This window comes from Lagenorhynchus albirostris, chromosome 8 (genome assembly GCF_949774975.1).
Source record: "Lagenorhynchus albirostris chromosome 8, mLagAlb1.1, whole genome shotgun sequence".
Classification (NCBI taxonomy): Eukaryota; Metazoa; Chordata; class Mammalia; order Artiodactyla; family Delphinidae; genus Lagenorhynchus; species Lagenorhynchus albirostris.
The window spans coordinates 6628230-6646604 of record NC_083102.1 but is presented as its reverse complement, the minus strand read 5'-3'; positions in this window follow the sequence as shown (position 1 = coordinate 6646604).

The following is an 18375-nucleotide window of genomic DNA, read 5'->3' as shown; positions in this document are numbered from 1 at the left end:
CAAACTTGACCAGTTCGTGGTGTGATTCGTCACCGAAAAAAGAAGGCGGTGACACCACTTCAGATGCTGCTACAGACCGTATGAAGATAAAAAGATACTTCAAACTTCGCCAAAAATTTGAAAACTCAGACAACTCCCACAAGAGTACAACTGAACGAAACAGACTCAAGAAGAAATAGAAAACCTGGCTAGTCCCATGACATTGGAAAAATTGCATCGGTGGTCAAACATCTTCCCACAAAAGTACAGACCTGGAAGTCTTCTCTGATAAATTCTTCCTCATTTAAGGAGAAGGTAATTTCACTAATACACAAAGTATTCCAAAGAACAGAAAAATATAGAATACTCTGACTCACTTGTGAGACTAGCATAACCCTGAAACCAAAACCTGAGAAGGACAGTACAAGAGAAGAAAGTCACAGGCTAATCTCCCAAAGTGTTCAAAGAAGCAAAAATCTTAAAGTATTGCCAAACAATGCAGCAGTTTATAAAAAGAAAAAAACATCATGACTGAGTTGGTTTTATTGCAGAGATTCAGATGGTTTTAACATTTGGGAATCACTAGTGGTAACACGCCATCATAATAAAGGAGAAAGGTCATCTCAGTAGCTGCATAAAGATCATCTGATAAGAGCCAACATCCATAAATGCTCTAAGTAAACTGGGATGAGAAAGGACATCGCTTAACTTGATAAAGATTATCTACCAAAAAAAAAAAAAGTCTTACGGTAAACATAATACTTAGTGATGACCTATTGAACAAGTAAAGGAGGCTGCCTTTCACACTGTAATTCAGCACTGCAGTGGATGTCCCAGGCAGAACAGTGAGCAAGGAAGATGCAGGTTTGATGATCAGAAAAGGGACACAGGAGTCATTACTCACAGGTGATATGACTATATATATATAGATGGTTGAAAACATCTATAGATAACCTATTAATGGGGGAGTTTATAAATGGCTAAAGGCCAATGTACCAGAGTAAGTAGTATTTGCATATACCAACAACGGCAGTTAGAAAAAAAATTGGGGGAGACTTCCCTGGTGGCACAGTGGATAAGACTCTGCGCTTCCAATGCAGGGGGCCCAGGTTCGATCCCTGGTCAGTGAACTAGATCCTACATGCTGCAACTAAGGAGCCCATGTGCTGCAACTAAAACCCGGTGTAACCAAATAAATACATAAATATTTTTTTAAAAAAGAAAACGTTTTTATAGTAACAAAAATTCAAGTATCTAGGAACAAATCCAACAAAGATTTATATGAAGAAAACCATTGAGTACTTTTTATGAGTTCCTTCATTCCTCATTCCTCACAACAGTTTAGGTAGCTGTAAATACTATCATTATCTTTTTTAAAAAAATTAATTTATTTTATTTATTTATTTATTTTTGGCTGCGTTGGGTCTTCGTTGCTGCGCGTGGGCTTTCTCTAGTTGCGGCGAGCGGGGGCTACTCTTTGTTGCGGTGCGCAGACTCCTCACTGCAGTGGCTTCTCTTGTTGCGGAGCACGGGCTCTAGGCGCGCGGGCTCAGTAGTTGTGGCTTGCGGGCTCTAGAGCACGGGCTCAGTAGTTGTGGCGCATGGGCTCAGCTGCTCCGCGGCATGTGGGATCTTCCCGGACCAGGGCTCGAACCCGTGTCCCCTGCCCTGGCAGGTGGATTCTTAACCACTGCGCCGCCAGGGAAGCCGCCATTATTTCATTCTTATTTTACAAATGAGAAAACTTGCTCGAGGTCACACAGCCACTAGGGGACTGAGCTGTGCTGGGAGCTTGGGTAATCTGGCTTCAGAGCAAAGTGAGATCCTAAAACATGCAGAGCAAGAGCACAGTGAAAGCTGCACCTTCAAGTCTGAGGCAATTCAGGGACAAAGAAAAAAGATTATCTTTAAAACTACTAACCGGAAACATTTATCTGTGCGTTATTTGTTGAATGCTCCCCACCCCCAAATCTAAGCTCTATGAATGAGGGCGGAAACATGTTGTATTTCTGCACCAACACTGGGTCAGGGACATAGTAGGGGTTCAATAAACATGTATTGAATATCTGAACAACGCTTTTATTTGGATTTTAGACACCAGAGAGTGAGGGTATTGGAATGAATTCATTGAAATTTTCCGAGAGCTTATAGAACCCTTGGATTCTAATTGAAACTGTGAGCTAATACCATTGACACCTGGGGTTCAGCGCTGTGTTTCTGCTTCCCCTCCGCCCCCACGTTAAGAGGCTGGTCACACATTATTACAGGAAAGAAGTTAGAAACATTCTATCCTAGTCCTGGAGCATCTGTGTCCACTTGGCTCAGACACTCCCTCCTCTCCACTCCCAACGTTGTAAATGCTTCTGGCTTGGTGGTGAGCTGGTCTTTAAGGTGACGAAGGACAAGACCCTAGAGAAGCAGACCTGGGCACACACTGGGGTCAGGTCGGGGCCCACTTGCACAGATTCTATTGGTCTGGAGTGAGGCCCGGCCCTGTGTCACCTATATATTGACTTTCAGGTGGTTGTGAGCAGAAAAGGAGGCTCTTCTTAGCCTGGGACGCCTCTCACCGTCCATCACATTGCACAGAGACCACTTTCTCTGTCAAACCGAGGCAGAGTGGCTGCATTTCTGAATTCCAGTTAAGGAGGCAATTGCTGGGCTTCAGTTCCAGGGCCTCGGCGCCACCTGCAGGGCAGGACAAGCAATTACAGATCAAAGCTGCAACCCGTGTGGTCCGAGGGCTGAAAGGAAGGCTGAGAAGCCACGAATAGGCCCCTTTTATTCCTAAACAACTGGAAGGACCCTCAAAGCTTCCACTGTGCAGCACCTGAGGTCATCCTGTGTGGGCGTCCTGGATGTGGGGTGAGCCCATATCTTACTGTCGCCAGGTTTCTCTCCCTAAAGCAGAGCTTGCTGGGGGTGGGGAGTGGGGTCAGCATCCTTCAGAGACTCCCCGTGGGCGGCAGAATCAGGTCCCTCAGCTTACCCCGGCGTCCAGAGCCTTCCACGGGCTGGCCTCGACTTAGCTGAACAATCTTATCACGCACTGACTTCTCTCACAGAACTTACACTTCAGCCCGGCTCCTCACGCATACCTGAGCCCAAACATTCACTTCCTTGCTGTTCCCCCCGCCAGAAATACCCTTTCTCAGTTTTCACATTTTATTGGGCAAAGTCCATTCTATTAGCAAAGCCCAAAGTTGGTACCTCCACCACGTTTCCTGCAGCCAGAAGTGAGTCTATCCTAAGTGTTTCCATGTGACTATGTGGGTTGTTTCACATTAGAGTTCTAATCACTGGACAATATTTCATGCAGCTGAGGCACCATCGTTTATTTGGACGTATTTTCACTGTTCGGTGTTTGGCTTGCAGTGCCCACGGCTTTTCTCCTGTTTTGAAATCCCCTAAAATAGGATCACTGAATATGTATTTTAAGGCTCTGGACAGGGAAAGGCAAATGGTTTCTGAAAGACATTTAGCATTAACAATACATATCTGTATCAATTTTACAAATATATATCATGTAGTGGAATTGATATGTTTCCGTTTAATTTGAAACCTACAGAAAATGTGAGAGAATGGTGCTACAGACAGCCAAGCACGCGTCCCCTAGGATTCACCAGTTGTTAATATTTAGCCATAGTTGCTTTACCTCTGTCTCGCCATATGTATAGACATTTTTTCTTTTTTGCTGAACCATTTGTAAGTATACTACAGACATCATGGCATTCCTCTCTGAAATAGTTCATCATATATATCCTAAGAGCAATCTCCTACATAATCATACTACTACAGCCCCCAAGAAATTTAACTTTGACATAATAATATCATTGCATAATGCAGTCTACATTCAAATTTCCCCAATTGTCCCAATAATGATTTACAATTTATTTTTGTCCAAGATTCAACTAAATGTTATGCATTGCATTTGGCTGACACATCTCTCATCTCCTTTTATCTAGAACCGCCCCTACCCTTTTTTCTTCCATGACATTGACAATTCTTTTTTTTTAATGAATGTACTTGATTTACAATGTTGTGTTAATTTCAGATGTACAGCAAAGTGATTCAGTTTTGTGTGTATATATGTATATATATATACATTATATATATATTTTTCAGATTCTTTTCCATTATAGGTTGTCACAAGATATTGAATATAGTTTCCTGTGCTATGCAGTAGGTCCTTGTTGTTTATCTGTTTTATATATAGTAGTGTGTATCTGCTTATCCCAAACTCCTAATTTATCCCTCTCCCACCACTTCCCCTTTGGTAAGATTTCTATCTCTGTGAGTCTGTTTCTGTTTTGCAAATAAGTTCATTTGTATCATTTTTTTTAAATACCACAGATAAGTGATATCATATGGTATTTGTCTTTCTCTCTCTGACTTCTCTTAGTATGATAATCTCTAGCTCCATCCATCTTGCTGCAAATGGTATCATTTCATTCTTTTTTATGGCTGAGTAATATTCCATTGTGTATATATACCCCATCTTCTTTATCCATTCATCTGTTGATGGACATTTCGGTTGCTTCCATGTCTTGGCTATTGTAAATAGTGCTGCTATGAACATAGGGAGTGCATGTATCTTTTTGAATTAGAGTTTTCTCCAGATATATGCCCAGGAGCGGGATTGCTGGATCCTATGGTAACTCTATTTTTAGTTTTTTCAGGACACTGACAGTTCTTAATATGTCAGAGCGGTTGTCCTGTACAACACCCCATTGTCTGGTTTGGACTCATTGTTTCTTATGACTGGATTCAGGTTCAAGGCTCTCATCAAGACTAGGGGATGCTGAGCGCCTCTCACTGCTTCACTGCGTCAGGCAGTTCAGGGTCCCCAGGTCCAGGGAAAACATGAGGGAAGGAGAGGCGTCTGCCAGGAACTATGATTTCCAGCCTGCACAGCGCACCTCGCTCATGGCTGAGGGGACGTGGGACGTCGAGTCTCCTCCCTGACCCTGGGAAAAGGGATGGAAATCCAAGCAGAGGGGCCGGTGAGGATTCCATAGCCTTTGTCCAAGTCCCTGCCCCCAGGAAGGGAGAGAGGGGACAGCCTGGGGAGAGGGGCCTCAAGCGGCCCCAGGGGTGAGGTGGCCATGGACCACGGCGGAGTTGGCGATGGCTTGGCTACTGGTCCTCATGCTGCTGACCCCACCGGGCCCCGTCAGCATCCTCAGCTGTGTGGGGTGAGCTGGGCGAGCGGCAGCCTCTGTGTCCACAGCCAGCGCAGTGGCAGGAAGGGAGCCTCAGCCGCCCCCTCCGGCGCTCTCCCGCGTGCAAGTCAGGTGACCTACTGTTTACCCACGGCTGACACTTGGTGAGCTCGTCCCTCAGCGCCCACGTGGTGCCCAGCACAGGCGAAGTGCCCGGGGCTTGTTAGGTGTGACCACTCAGAGGGCCTCCCCTTGAGACTGGAAAAGGGAAATTTTAGACAAAATGAAAGAAATCTCCCTGCAGTGGAAGGTGGGGTTTAGACTCTAATGTTCTCTGCTATCTTAGACATCCTGAAGCTAATGCTGTCAGACCTGACTGCCCCTCAGGGCAATGTGGGCGGCTGTCCTGCACCCACTCCCGGGATGCTTTGGCACCGCCACTGAGCCGGTGTCCGGCCCCGGGTCTGCGAGGTTGGACCCCTCATCTCCTCGGGCCCCGTTGCTCGCTCATCCTCACACAGGAGGCCCTGGTCTCCAAGGTGGACAGACGAGCCCGACTGCAGACTGATTACATGACATGCGCTTGATGAAAAGCAGCTCTGTTGTGGGGATGAGACTTCATGCTATCAGCGCTATGAGAGAGGGCTGAGCGGGGGAGAGAGAGAGAGGTGGAGAGACGCCCACACCAAGAGGGACATCGCAGTGTCAGAGTACTTAGACGGTACATGAACTTGGACCTTGGACGGTGTGACCTACAGTCAGTGCCCCTCACGTGAGCTACATCCCCCAAACCTACACATATTTCTAACAGGCAACTTTTCTCCTAAAATCCATCCCATTCTCTTTACTCTCTCATTACCACGGTTCTTCACTTAGGACCTTGCCACTTTTGCTGTGACTGCTGTTTATAGAGCCGTCCCGGTACATGGAGGAGAATATTCTAGAACACTCATGCAGGAGGCTTTCCCTCCTCTCTGCTGAGCAATTGCGAAGGTGACGCCTGTGAGCTAGTGTTTAAGACAAACAAAAACGACCTGATGCTAACGTTCACCTACAAAAAAACTAAACAGGGCTTCTCTGGTGGCGCAGTGGTTGAGAGTCCGCCTGCCGATGCAGGGGACATGGGTTCGTGCCCCAGTTCGGGAAGATCCCACATGCCGCGGAGCGGCTGGGCCCGTGAGCCATGGCCGCTGAGCCTGCGCGTCTGGAGCCTGTGCTCCGCAACGGGAGAGGCCGCGTCAGTGAGAGGCCTGCGTACCGCAAAAAAAAAAAAAAAAAAAAAAAATGGTGTAAAGAAGAAAATAAAAATACCCCACAATAGCTCACATTATTAAGTGCTAGTAAATGTGCCCGTCACCACAACAAACTTTACCTAATTTAATCCTCCAATCACCCCCCGCTGAGGAGGGGACTGAGGCTCAGAGAGAGTGAAAGCCTTGCCTGCAGTCACACAGCTACTAAAAGTGGGGGATTCAGAATAAAAACCTACCTCCGCCGGGTTTCCAGCCAGAACGTCTCACCTGCTATTCCAGGGCCCTCGGCTTTTGTATGTTTGAGGCACACTTTCGGCCGGAATTCTGACACCCACTTGAAGGGATTTTAAGATCTGAAACAACGTTACACAAGTCTGGGGAAAAACGCATAATCCCAATGACATCTTACCAAAGTCTCCAAGAGTCCATAAAAGGATTCAGCTGTAACGCGATTTACTTGGTGGCCTTGTCTTTCTGTGTTGCTGTTGAAATATAATGATTCCTCGCTGAGCCCACATTCTAATTTAGACCCTGTATTCTCTAGGAATGAGTCTTTGGCGCTGGCCTGACCTTTGTCCGCAGCATTTACTTGTCACTCGCCCCAGCTCTTTTCCATCACCAACCCAGTGCCCCGCTCCCTTTCCCCTACTGACCAGCTGATTCAGCTTTCACACAGAAGGTGCCTATTGCGGTGCCTTCTCTCACGTTAGGAGCTCTCAGCCATCCCTAACCTCCCCTTGCTGGTCTGCGAATTGCTCCCCCTCAAGATGCTCTCTCCCTTCCCCAAAGAAGGAGCCGCAGAATCCTAAGAAGATGAATGTGCCCTAAGCCGCCCCCACTTGCCCAGGCCTTGGGCGTCTGCTGACTGACTCAGCCCTCCCACCCACCTCCGGGCTCCCGGGGGCCCTTCCTACCCCCATCAGCATCAATAAAAGCTCCTGTCTCCGATGGGGAAAAAGAAGAGCAGCGCTGGTTACCACTCGCTGAGCACTTACTATGTGCCGCTCACAGCCGTGACGCTCTGTAAGAACCGCGGTTGGAAAGATCGGAAAATAGTCCTTCCCTGGGTGAGTTTTACGCAATAAGATTCAACGTGTCTTTCAGTAGCGTGAGCTAATTTTAGACCCAGAATTCGCCAGGCCCTGTGCTCCATCATGTCATTATTCTACACCAGTTCATTTCGTCCAGTGAAGTGTCACTTCATCCTCATCGTGCCGAGAGGAAACGGACGCTTAGAACAGGGAGTCACCTGCTCCGCCGTGTGAGCGAAAGGGCTGCGCTGGTGCCAGACAAGCTCCGCCCAGGGTCCTCTCTTCCCAGTCGTACTGGAGGTACATTGAATCCCATCCACGTAAGAGTGCAGCGTCCTCTTGTCCCGCTCCTGCCAGGGGCTTCCTCTTCCTTCACGGGCCCCACTCCAGGGAACGTGTTCCTCCTCTTCCATTTCTTGCTCGATGCTGCTGGAGCCCAGTCCATCAGAACTCATCTTTCCAAGTCTAGAGGGAAAGCTGCCTCACCAGCACGGGTCTCCCACGTTTGCCTGGAAACGGCTCCAGGTGGTCCAGGAAGAGTGGCATCCCTAGTGGCAGGCGTTGGCCCCGGGGCCTCAGTTATCACTTCTGCCCCTGTGGCATCATGGCTGGTTTGGTCTGGAGGATGGTTCTGGAAAACAGGCTGATGAAGACGACCTTGAAGGGCCACTGCTCCCGCCTTCTTTTCCTTTAGCGGTCAGGAATGCAACGATGCTCGGCATAGTGGCACCACCGGGGATGGTTACCACCTGGATGTCAGGCAAGGTGAGTTGTTAATAACCTTGACCCCAGCTGGAAACTTGCAAGTGTCAGACTCTGACAGCCCCTTGGAGGCCTGCACTGAACTGGACTCCCTTTGAGCAGGGGTCTTAGGCCCTTCCACTGCTGATTCACCTGGAGGAATGGGGAGGGGCAAGTCTCCATCTTCTGAGAATCAGTGGTTAAGCAGAGAAGGAGTGGATGTTTTCACGGATCTGGGCTTTTCTCTTCCGCTGAACACCACGAGAATGGACTCTCTGGACCACAGTTCCGGCTCCCACCGCTGATGGAGGGGGCGCTGGGCTCCAGCCTCCTTCAGCCTGTGGGGAAAAGCCAGGGGCCAGGAGAGCCATTCTTTCAACGGGAAACCAGGTCAGCTGGGTCCTCTGGTGGTGGGAGAAGAATAAGGGATTCCAGGAAGGGAAGGCGCTCTGGGCAAGGGGCTGGAGGACCTACGTCATGTTTTTAATACTGTTTGTGTAAGTCAAGGGTAGAATGTCAGGAATCTTGTGATTGCAAGGTCGGAAGCCCAACTCAACTAACCAAGATGTAAAGGGAAATGTATCGGCTCATTGAATTCCCGGGAAAGGGTGTCAGATGGGTCCTTCTGGAGGCAGGTAGAGGTAGGGGGTAAGAGATATATTGGGAGGTAAGTCCTGTGAAAGATGAAAAAAGGGAGAAAACAGTCTTAGGCACAATGTGGATCTGACACCTCAGAAAGGAAAGTTGGGAGGAAGCAGAATCGTGCAGGTGGGACTTCAAACCGCGAGGCAGAGAGTCTCGGCTGACCCACAGGGCGCTGCGGAGCAGAGATCCACGGTGGGCAGGGGTAGCCAGGCCTGAGTTCCCAGCCGCACTCCAGGTTGGCTAGGGACTTCCTGGGGAGGGCTTGGTCTCGGCTCACAAGCTGAGGTGGACTCTGCAGGCCGACCGTGCCCCACTCACCCACAGCGGAATGGAGTTGGTTTGGAAGGGAAACCCAAGCGGCGCATCTCCGTGGCTGCCTCTGAAAGCCAGGAATGCCATTTGGCCTCGGGAATGTCAAGAATCTATGGTTCATCTGATGCCAAGACTCTCTCCATCTCTCACCCCTGCTTTTCTCTGTGGTCAGCTCCATTCGCCTTCCCCGAAGACTAGCCTCGTCCGCATGATAAGAAATACGGCCTACAAAAGATTCCGACTTTGACAAGTACGGCCTTTGCTCCCCGGGAGGGTCTGACTCATACAGTCTCTGATGCAAAGCTCAGTGCCCTGCAAAGGGCCCCAGCTGGCCCAGCCGATGTTGGGTTCTCACCTGGACAACTGGCCAGTAGGGAGGGCAGGACCTTGCGAGCACGTGGCAGCCTCACCCGGCCACATCGGTGAAGCAGGAAGAATAAGGGGGAAGCTTTTCCCGGAAGGACAGCTGTGCTGGATGAAGAAGAACCAGACGTCTATCCCGAGCAGCCTGCACATCTATCTGGCCTCCACTTCCCCCCCGCCCCCGCCTTACCTTCGCACCCTCTCAACCTACTTTCCGCCCCACCACTCTGCCGAAGCAGCTTTCTAAGTAACCGCCAACGATTTCAGAGTTGACCAGCCTGATGGTCCTGGAGGAACTGTCAGTATAAGAGTTGGCACGGGGCTGGATCTGGTCGCAGTGCCCCCGCGGCAGACGCCTCTTGGGCTTGTCTGTCCAGCCTGGGGGCTCACGGCCACACCTCTCCCTGGGAATTTCCATCTCTCCCATAAACAGGGCAGAACACGGCACTCGTACTACAACCAGGTGACCTCAGCCTCCTGGTCACGGCTGACCAAACCTGGCTAAACTTACCTTGAGCTTAGACCGTCCAATGTTCCCCTCTGGGAATTTGGAACTGAGAAAGTCGGTCGGTCATTTGACTGACGGTGACAGTGGGAACTTGGAGATGCAGAGGCTGAGGAGAGGCCGCTTTCACAGGCCACGTGAATAAAGCCTCAGGAAAGCTGGAGTAGGAGAGGAGGGGCCAGGCCGACAGCCGGCACCAACCACCAGACTTGTGAACGGGGCCAGCTGGGACCGTCCAGGCCCTGTTGAGCCCCAAAGCCACAAGACGGCAGTGGCATGAAGGACCCCAGGTGGGGCGGCCCAAAACCTCTTCTCGGGGCCCCGCCCAAGTTGCTAACCCGCAGAACTGTGAGCACGTGAGCGGTGCTTGTTTTCAGTCACTCAGTATCCGGGTGAAGGTCGCACAGGAGTGGAACCTGGTCCAGAGGAGAAGGCGGGTCTGACAGGATGGGTTTGAATGGGACGATGGAAGAAAAAATAAAGTTGCTTCTTGCTTGCCAGCCACGCAGTGCGGCTCATTTAATGAACCAGTTACATCTGCAAAAGGCAGTCCCCACGGTGACACTGGATAGGTCCTCGATTTTTCCCAGGAATTCTCAAGTACCTACTTGACTTCAGATAGTCAGTTCGAGTTTTGGGGCATCTCCCCTGTCCCGCTCAGCAATGGTTCCCCAAACAACCACTTTCACAGAGCCGTTGAAAGCTCAGAAGATTGCTCTCTAAACCCTGACGGGTAGTGGCTAGCACTGGCCCCAGGAGGAGAGGAAGAGCCTGTGACCTTGACTGGGAATAGAAGTGGGGGTGAGGGGTGAGGACGGCTGCTTTGTTTCCTTCCTGAAACAAAGCACAACAAAGCCAGATGAGGCAGGGGTGTGCCGGCAGCTGCAGCTGCGAAATGAAAAGCCCAGGTCAGACTGTTCACGGGGAGGGGGTACCCCATGGGCAGGGAGGCACTGGGCTTCCTGGTTCCCGCCCAGCTAGGCCCTCCCGGGGGTGAGCTCCAACCCCCAGGCCCAGCCAGGTTGGGGGGCTTCCGTCTGGGCCCAGAGGTGAAGGTGTGTGGGTCCTTTGGCTAATTGTGATTCTTGATCTGGTCCGAGCCCTTCAGCTCACTTAGCTGTGGGTTTGACTACCCGACCCTCCCAAGCCTGCTGAACAGGAAGGGGGTTGCAGAGCCCGGGTGTTTCCTCCGGCCCCATCGCAGTTTCCAAATTGCCTTTAGGCTCCTCCTGTGGCCGGGGTAGCCTAGGCAGAGGATCACACGGAGAGCCGGACACCTGCTAGCAGGGCCTGCCCTGGCCAGACCGAGGATTCTGTCTTCCCTTCTCTCCCACCCTCAGTCCTGGGCTGGGGGCCTCTCTCCCTTTCCAGGCCTCTGTTCTTTCACGTGCAGGATGAGGGGTTAAAATTTCAGAGCTTCAGAGACTCTGAAGGCCATGGGTGGGCTTGGGGTCGGGGTGGAGCGGTCCACGTGCCCTCTGAAATTATACGCAAACTGTCGTTTCCCTGCACGTTTTTCTGGGGAGCGTTTCAAACGTCTTACCAACCTGCTTGGTGGTCCACAGAAGTTTAGGGACCGCTGGTCTAGGAAATTCCCAGGCCCCTCCAACACCAATGTTCTTGCTTTCCCTTCGCGTCCGCTCCCCCAAGTGAGGCTCTTGCCTCTTCTGGGTCTGTGTGTTTGTCTTCTCATCTGGTAACGTTGGTATAGGTATATCTGGAGGAAACACAAATAAAGACCATATGTTACATCTGGCTGTTAAAACGGGGAAGACGTAAAGTATGTGAGATATACCTGACATCTAACTCTGAGAGTTGCACCTGAGCAGTCCATTCAGCCGTAAGCATTCTGGCGGGGGGTGGGGGGTGGGGGGATGGGGGGTGGGGGGTGGGGAGGGATGGGAGGTGGGAGGTGGGGAGGGATGGGGGGTTGGGGGGTGGGGAGGGATGGATCGCTGAATTTTATTCTCTCTCCAGGATTTATGCTTCGGCCATTACCGTGACTTAGCCCGAAGCTATGACTCTGAAAAGGTGGATTCTAGGCGCCACGGCTCTCAGGAGGGGAGAGATGGGTGGGCTCCTCTTCCAGCTACACAGTTCAACTAGCACCCAGGGAACTGGGTCCTAGGAGTCCACACGGTAAACAAGACGCCCGACCTGGAGCTGCCCCCAGTCCGCCTGGGGAGACGAGGCCCTCACACCCCTGAGAGCTCAACTGTTCTAAACCTCAGTTTCCTTACCTGTGAAATGAGGATAACCCAAGGGCACTTTGGAGAATTAACTAAGAGCCTAGGTCACGCTAAGCGCTCAGTGAGTTTTAGGTATTTGGAAACACAATGCTGCAGATAGCATCAGATGCGGCCTTGAGTACCTAAAGGAGGAGATCCCTGAGGCCAGGCCCTCGGGAAAGACCACCGCCCCACCCGAGGAGGGGGGTCTCCATCTGGGCTTGAAGAAGAGGTAGGATTTAAAAGGGAAGTGGAACCTACATGGGAAAAGAATCTAAAAGATTGGATATACACATGTGTAAAACTCATTCACTTTGCTGTACAGCAAAAGGTAACACAACATTGTAAATCAACTATACTCCAATAAAAATAAAAAATAAAATAAAATTGAAGTATAGTTGATTTACAATGTTGTGTTCATTTCTGCTGTACATATAAATAAGTAAATAAATACCTTTTTAAAAGATAAATAAATAAAAGGGAAGTTGAGCTGGGTGGGCTCATGATGGGGAAACCAAGGGAGGAAAACAGGGGAGGTGGGACAGACTCGGCAAGATGAGGGCGAAAGAGCACAAGATCAATTGAGGTTGGGGAGGGTTTTTACCCAGGAGATTTGGGAAATAAGTTAAAAAAGGTTTTTTGGGGCCAACTGCAGAGGGCTTTGAATTAAAACCCCAAATATTTATTGAGTGCTGGCTGGGGGACGGGAGCCAGGCTGGATGCCAGGGAAGCTCGCAACCCACAGAGGAAGACGGATGCATCCGCAGCTGACCTAAGGCAATGCACAAACTGCTGCGAATTCGGATACGCCTCGTGAAGAAGGTGCGCTTAAACTGTAGGAAATGAATGAAAGTTTTAGGCTGGGGCATAACAAGCTAAAAGCAAGACCCCCCCTACCAGTTGGAGGATACATTGGAGAGTGGGAGGAGCTGGAGGCCAGACGATGGGAGGAGGTAACAGTAGTCCAGGTGGTCGGCAAGCCTGGGCTTGGGCATCCACACAGCGAGGACCAGTCAGCGTGGGGAGCACAAGGGCGCCGCAGATGCCCGGGCTCGCGTCCCGGAGGAGACAATCCGAGGACCAGCTACTCGGAGAGAGTTTGCCTCATCCACCCAAACACAGCCCTTCTGGGGGGAAGCTGGGCCACAGGGCCGAGTCTCAGGGGCCCTGAAAGCCCTCCAGGGAAACCTTGAGCGGAGCAACTCAGTGAGGGAAAGGAGCTGCCTGGCCGGGCTATAGGGGAGCCCAGGTCTGGCATCTGGAGAGCCTAAAGCAGAATCCGCTTGAAATGCCCCTAATGACCTTATGTAATGATGTTACATAAGCCTATGGTGTAAATCCAGGCCCTGGTATTGACCAAGAGCGTCCCTGCCATGAGGCTGACCTCCTCCTAGCCCGGGGCTCTGTTCTCTGTCAGGTAGTTGGGGAAGTGTTTCCGGCAATGCCCTGTCGTGAGGACCCCCAGCTTCTCTACCACCTGAGGCCACAGCACAGCGCTCTGCAGCCTTTCCCCAAATTACTGCTCCCAGGAAAGGATAGGATGTCACCCATCTGCAACAGAGTAGTCACCCCTGATTGTGAAATCCAGACTTGTCCCTGGTTAACAAGATACCAATAAGGTAGAGTAGTTTGTTTCTCCCACCCTAAGGTGGGGTGAAGCTCTCCACCAGGTCCTCGGAATTGCTTTCCTCCCGAAGGGCATCTGCCGTGCTGTGACCACACTATGCCAGGTCCCACCACAACTCCGAGGAGGGTTTTTGAGTCTCCTGGGGCAGAAAAAATGTTCACTATTGCAGACCAATTCATCCCGCTTCAGTCTGCCCATCCTCTCTCCCTCCAAATGCTGTGCAAAAGCCCCACCCCCACCCCAGCGCAGCCCATTTCTCTGAACTGCACCCCCTGCCCTTCAAACCCACTTACCCCTCAAGGCACACTCAGCCCCATGCCGTTCCTCCATCTTAGGTCTCCCCACAAATAAATCCTAGAATAGGCACGTGCATGCGCGCGTGCAAACACACACGCGCACACACATACACACACACACGCACACACACACACAGTTTTCAGAGACACTAAACACAACAGCCACGTTTGAAGGAAGATAGCTCAGTTCTCAGCTGCTCCTACAGTCTCCTAAAAGTCAACTGTACTTTTTCTTTGTTTACAGTCATGTCAAAGCTACTTTACTGTTTTAGAAGTAAGAAAATATCAATTTAAAACATTACTGTAGAAGAAAGGAACACGAAGAGACATTTCTGTTACTATCGCTGAGCTTTTTTGAACACTCTGATGTATTTCCAGAGCTAGTTTCCCAGCCTGTCACGTGGAAGGCAAGAGCTCTGGGGAACACAAGTCGAGTCTGATCAGAGCTGTGCCGCTCGAGCCCCCTTCCCTCCGGCGTGGAGCCAGCCATCCCCTCCCAGCACCGGGAGCCTGCATTTCAGTGTGTCCTCCTCCAGGGTTGACACAGTATCTCTGTGAAGTTCCCTGTGATGGGTTGAAACGTGTCCCCTAAAGAGACAGGCTGAAGTCCTCACCCTGGGACCTGGGACTGTGACCTTATCTGGAAATTGGGTCCCTACAGATGCAGTCAAGTTAAGATGAGGTCACTGGGGCGGCTCTAGTCCACTATGACTGGGTCCTTCTAAGAAGAGAAGAGGGGCTTCCCTGGTGGCACAGTGGTTGAGAATCTGCCTGCTAATGCAGGGGACACGGGTTCAAGCCCTGGTCTGGGAGGATCCCACATGCCGCGGAGCAACTGGGCCCGTGAGCCATGGCCGCTGAGCCTGTGCGTCCAGAGCCTGTGCTCTGCAACAAGAGAGACCGCGGGATTGAGAGGCCCGCGCACCGCGATGAAGAGTGGCCCCCGCTTGCCACAACTAGAGAAAGCCCTCGCACAGAAACGAAGACCCAACACAGCAAAAATAAATAAATAAATAAATAATAAACTCCTACCCCCAACATCTAAAAAAAAAAAAAAAAAGAAAAGAAGAGAAGAGACACAGAGACAGACACACACACACAGGAAAGGCCATGTGAGCACAGGAGGCAGTGGTTGGACGGATGAGGCTACAAGTCAAGAATCGCAAGCGTTGCCAGCAACCCCAGAAGCTGGGAGGGAGGCCTGGAACAGACCCACCCCAGAACCTTCGGAGGGAACGTGGCCCCGCCCACACCTTGATTTTGGACTTCTGGCCTCCAGAACTGAGAGGATAAATGTCTGCTGCTTTCCATCCTCCTTGTGTGGTGCTTTGTTCCAGGGCCCCTAGGAAACAAACACAGCGCCTTTGGTGAAGGAGTCCCGCAGCACAGACCCGGGCTGTTCAGCCCCCTACCCCGCCGCCCCCCGTGTGTGCAGGGGAGAGGCCTGTGGGGCAGGGAAGACAGGCAGGCAGCAGCCAGGCGATTCTCAGATACTGGGGCCCAGAGACGGGCTGCGCTGGGCGGTGTCACGCAAGCCTGTGATACAGGCTGTTGTCCCAGTTACAAGCCAGTTACAGCCGACAGCCACCCTTCCCTACCGACTCCCATATCCCCGCCTCAGGGTGACCCCATAATTCACCATCACTTCTGGAAAGGGAACATTCTGCAACCAATACACGAGCTTGCTTTCAGTGGCTTCCTGCTTTTTCTCAGAGGTCTGCCCCCTGGAAGTGTGGTTTGCTGCCTTGGGCCCAGGGGCAGGAACCCCTTTCCCTCTCCCTGGATACAGACACTCCTTAATACGGTGAGTGAATGTGACCACAGCACCCGGCTGGCCGAGAGCCCAGTCCAAGGAGGTGAGATCTCAGCAAGTCACCCCACCTTCCAGAGACCCCTCCCGACCCTCCACGTGCACTTCATTGCTGTTCACCCCTCATCCCATGGCCCTTCGCATGCTTCCCGTCCACACTGATCACTAGATCCATCCACTGAGCCCCTGAGGACCAGGAATGTTGAGGGTCCTCTCTGCAAAGACACCGAGCTCGGTGTTTAACTATACAGGCTCTAGGGAAACGCAAGTCAAAACCACAAAGAGGGCTTCCCTGGTGGTGCAGTGGTTGAGAGTCCGCCTGCCGATGCAGGGGACACGGGTTCGTGCCCTGGTCTGGGAAGATCCCACATGCCGCGAGCGGCTGGGCCCCGTGAGCCATGGCCGCTGAGCCTGCGTGTCCAGAGCCTGTGTTCCGCAACAGGAGAGGCCATAGCGGTGAGAGGCCCGCGTACTGCAAAAAAAAAAAAACCACAAAGAGAGATCACCACACACCTGTTAGAATGGCTACTATCAAAAGAACAGAAAACAACCAGGGTTGGCGAGGAAAAATGGAACCCTTCTGCACTGTTGGTGGGAACGTAAAATGTGCTTTTTTAAAGTACAGCCTCTAGGATCAGACCACTGGGTTGCTTTCATCACATATGCTGTGTGACTTGTGCAAGTAACTTAGACTCTCTGAGCTTCTTTTACCTCATCAGAAAAACTTGACCAAGGAAAACGATGCCCACTCATAGGGTGGCGGAAAGAAAAACAGAGCAACACTTGTAAAGCCCTTAATCTGTAGTGTACTTAGCACAGAGTATTGGACACATTTTAGTTTATAACTACTATTACTATTCCCAGCATCGAACAGTGTCAGACACACAAGCAGGTACTGAATACATGTTTGTTGAATGAATGAAGGAAGGAAGGAATGACCTTGTTCAAATGGCCTAATTGCTCTGTGCTCAGTTTCCACATCTATAAAATGGGGATAATAATGGTAGTTATTGTGAGTTTTGGCTATGTTAATATATATGTAAAGAACTCAGGTCAGGCCCCGGCACATAGCAAGTATTAGGTAAATATTAGCTACCATTCCGATTAGCGGTAATCACAGCAACCCCTTTTCATACTGCCTACCCTGTCCCTCATCCCTCGATAGTTTCTTCTGGGGTGGCTGACACAGGGAGGTGTAGTGCTCAGACCAGCTCGGTGAAGGGCTATGGGAGAAGGGAGTCCTGAATGTTCGATGCCTCGCTGGCAGAGGACCTGGAACAGGGCGCCCTGGAGATGTGAGTTCTCTCTGCACTGGCCCTGAGCTGGGTGACCTGTTCTCATCTCAAACTGTGTGCAAATACCTGATCCCCTGCAGCCCGGCGCCTCAACATAAGGTTTAGCACTTAAGGGTTCCCAGTTCCTCCTGGTTCCTCCCACCTCCTCTCGGTCTCTTCCAGTTGTAGCCGCCTTCCGGACTCACCAGGACTCTCCTCCTGGCAAAGCCATCCCTGACTGTTCCAGCCCAGGCCCTCCCCCTTCTCTGAACTCCTCCAATACCTGTATCTTGAAGAATAGAATAGAACACCTGGGCCCAGACCACCACATACGATGGTCCAGGTGTTTTATGAAACTCAAGCCTGTCTCCCTTCTAAGGTTTAGGTTTGTGAGTCAGGGATCTTGGCTTTTTCTTCTTTGGAGTGTCCCAGAGCACCCAGCGCTCTGGGCCCCAAAGCAACCAGCTGCTTGTCTTATATCTGGACTGTAGATGCCACAATGACAAGATCTTCTGTTCAATTCCCTACAACGTTTACGCAAGGCTGGTTGGACTCCAAAGCTCACTCGTCCTTCTGGGTGGAGGATTGCAATGCCTGTCTCCCTGCCTTCTGAGCTAGCCGGCCGAGCCGGGGGAACATCTGGAATCTTTCTGACTCAAGATTCGCAGGGATGTCCGGCAGGTCACTCTAACTGGCATGTTCTCGTCCAACCCTGCAGATGGAGAGGAAGGAGATACAGGAGGAGGCCACTTGGAAAGTTCTTCGTCTTACTAATTATGTGATAGGCAGACTTCACTAAAGCCTGGATTAAGGCTCTAAGTCTACCGACTTCATTCTGCTCTGATTCCATCGCTGCCAAGCAGCCTCTTTATCACTAACTTACTTGCCCGAGCATAGTGTTACCTAGAAGAAAAATAGGAACATTCAGAGCATCTGGGTATTTTCTGATACAAGGCGCGCCGGCTGTGGGGTTTACAGCGATCTCCTGCTTTTTGAAAGTTCGAATTACGCCACTTCACTTTTATGAAAGACCTACGTTAGTACCTGCTTCCGCTAACTGCAAGGAATCTGAAGAAGAGTTTTGCTTTTATGAAAAGTGAAAATAGCATTCAGCATTTGTTTTGCCCTTATAGAGGCAGCGTACCCCAG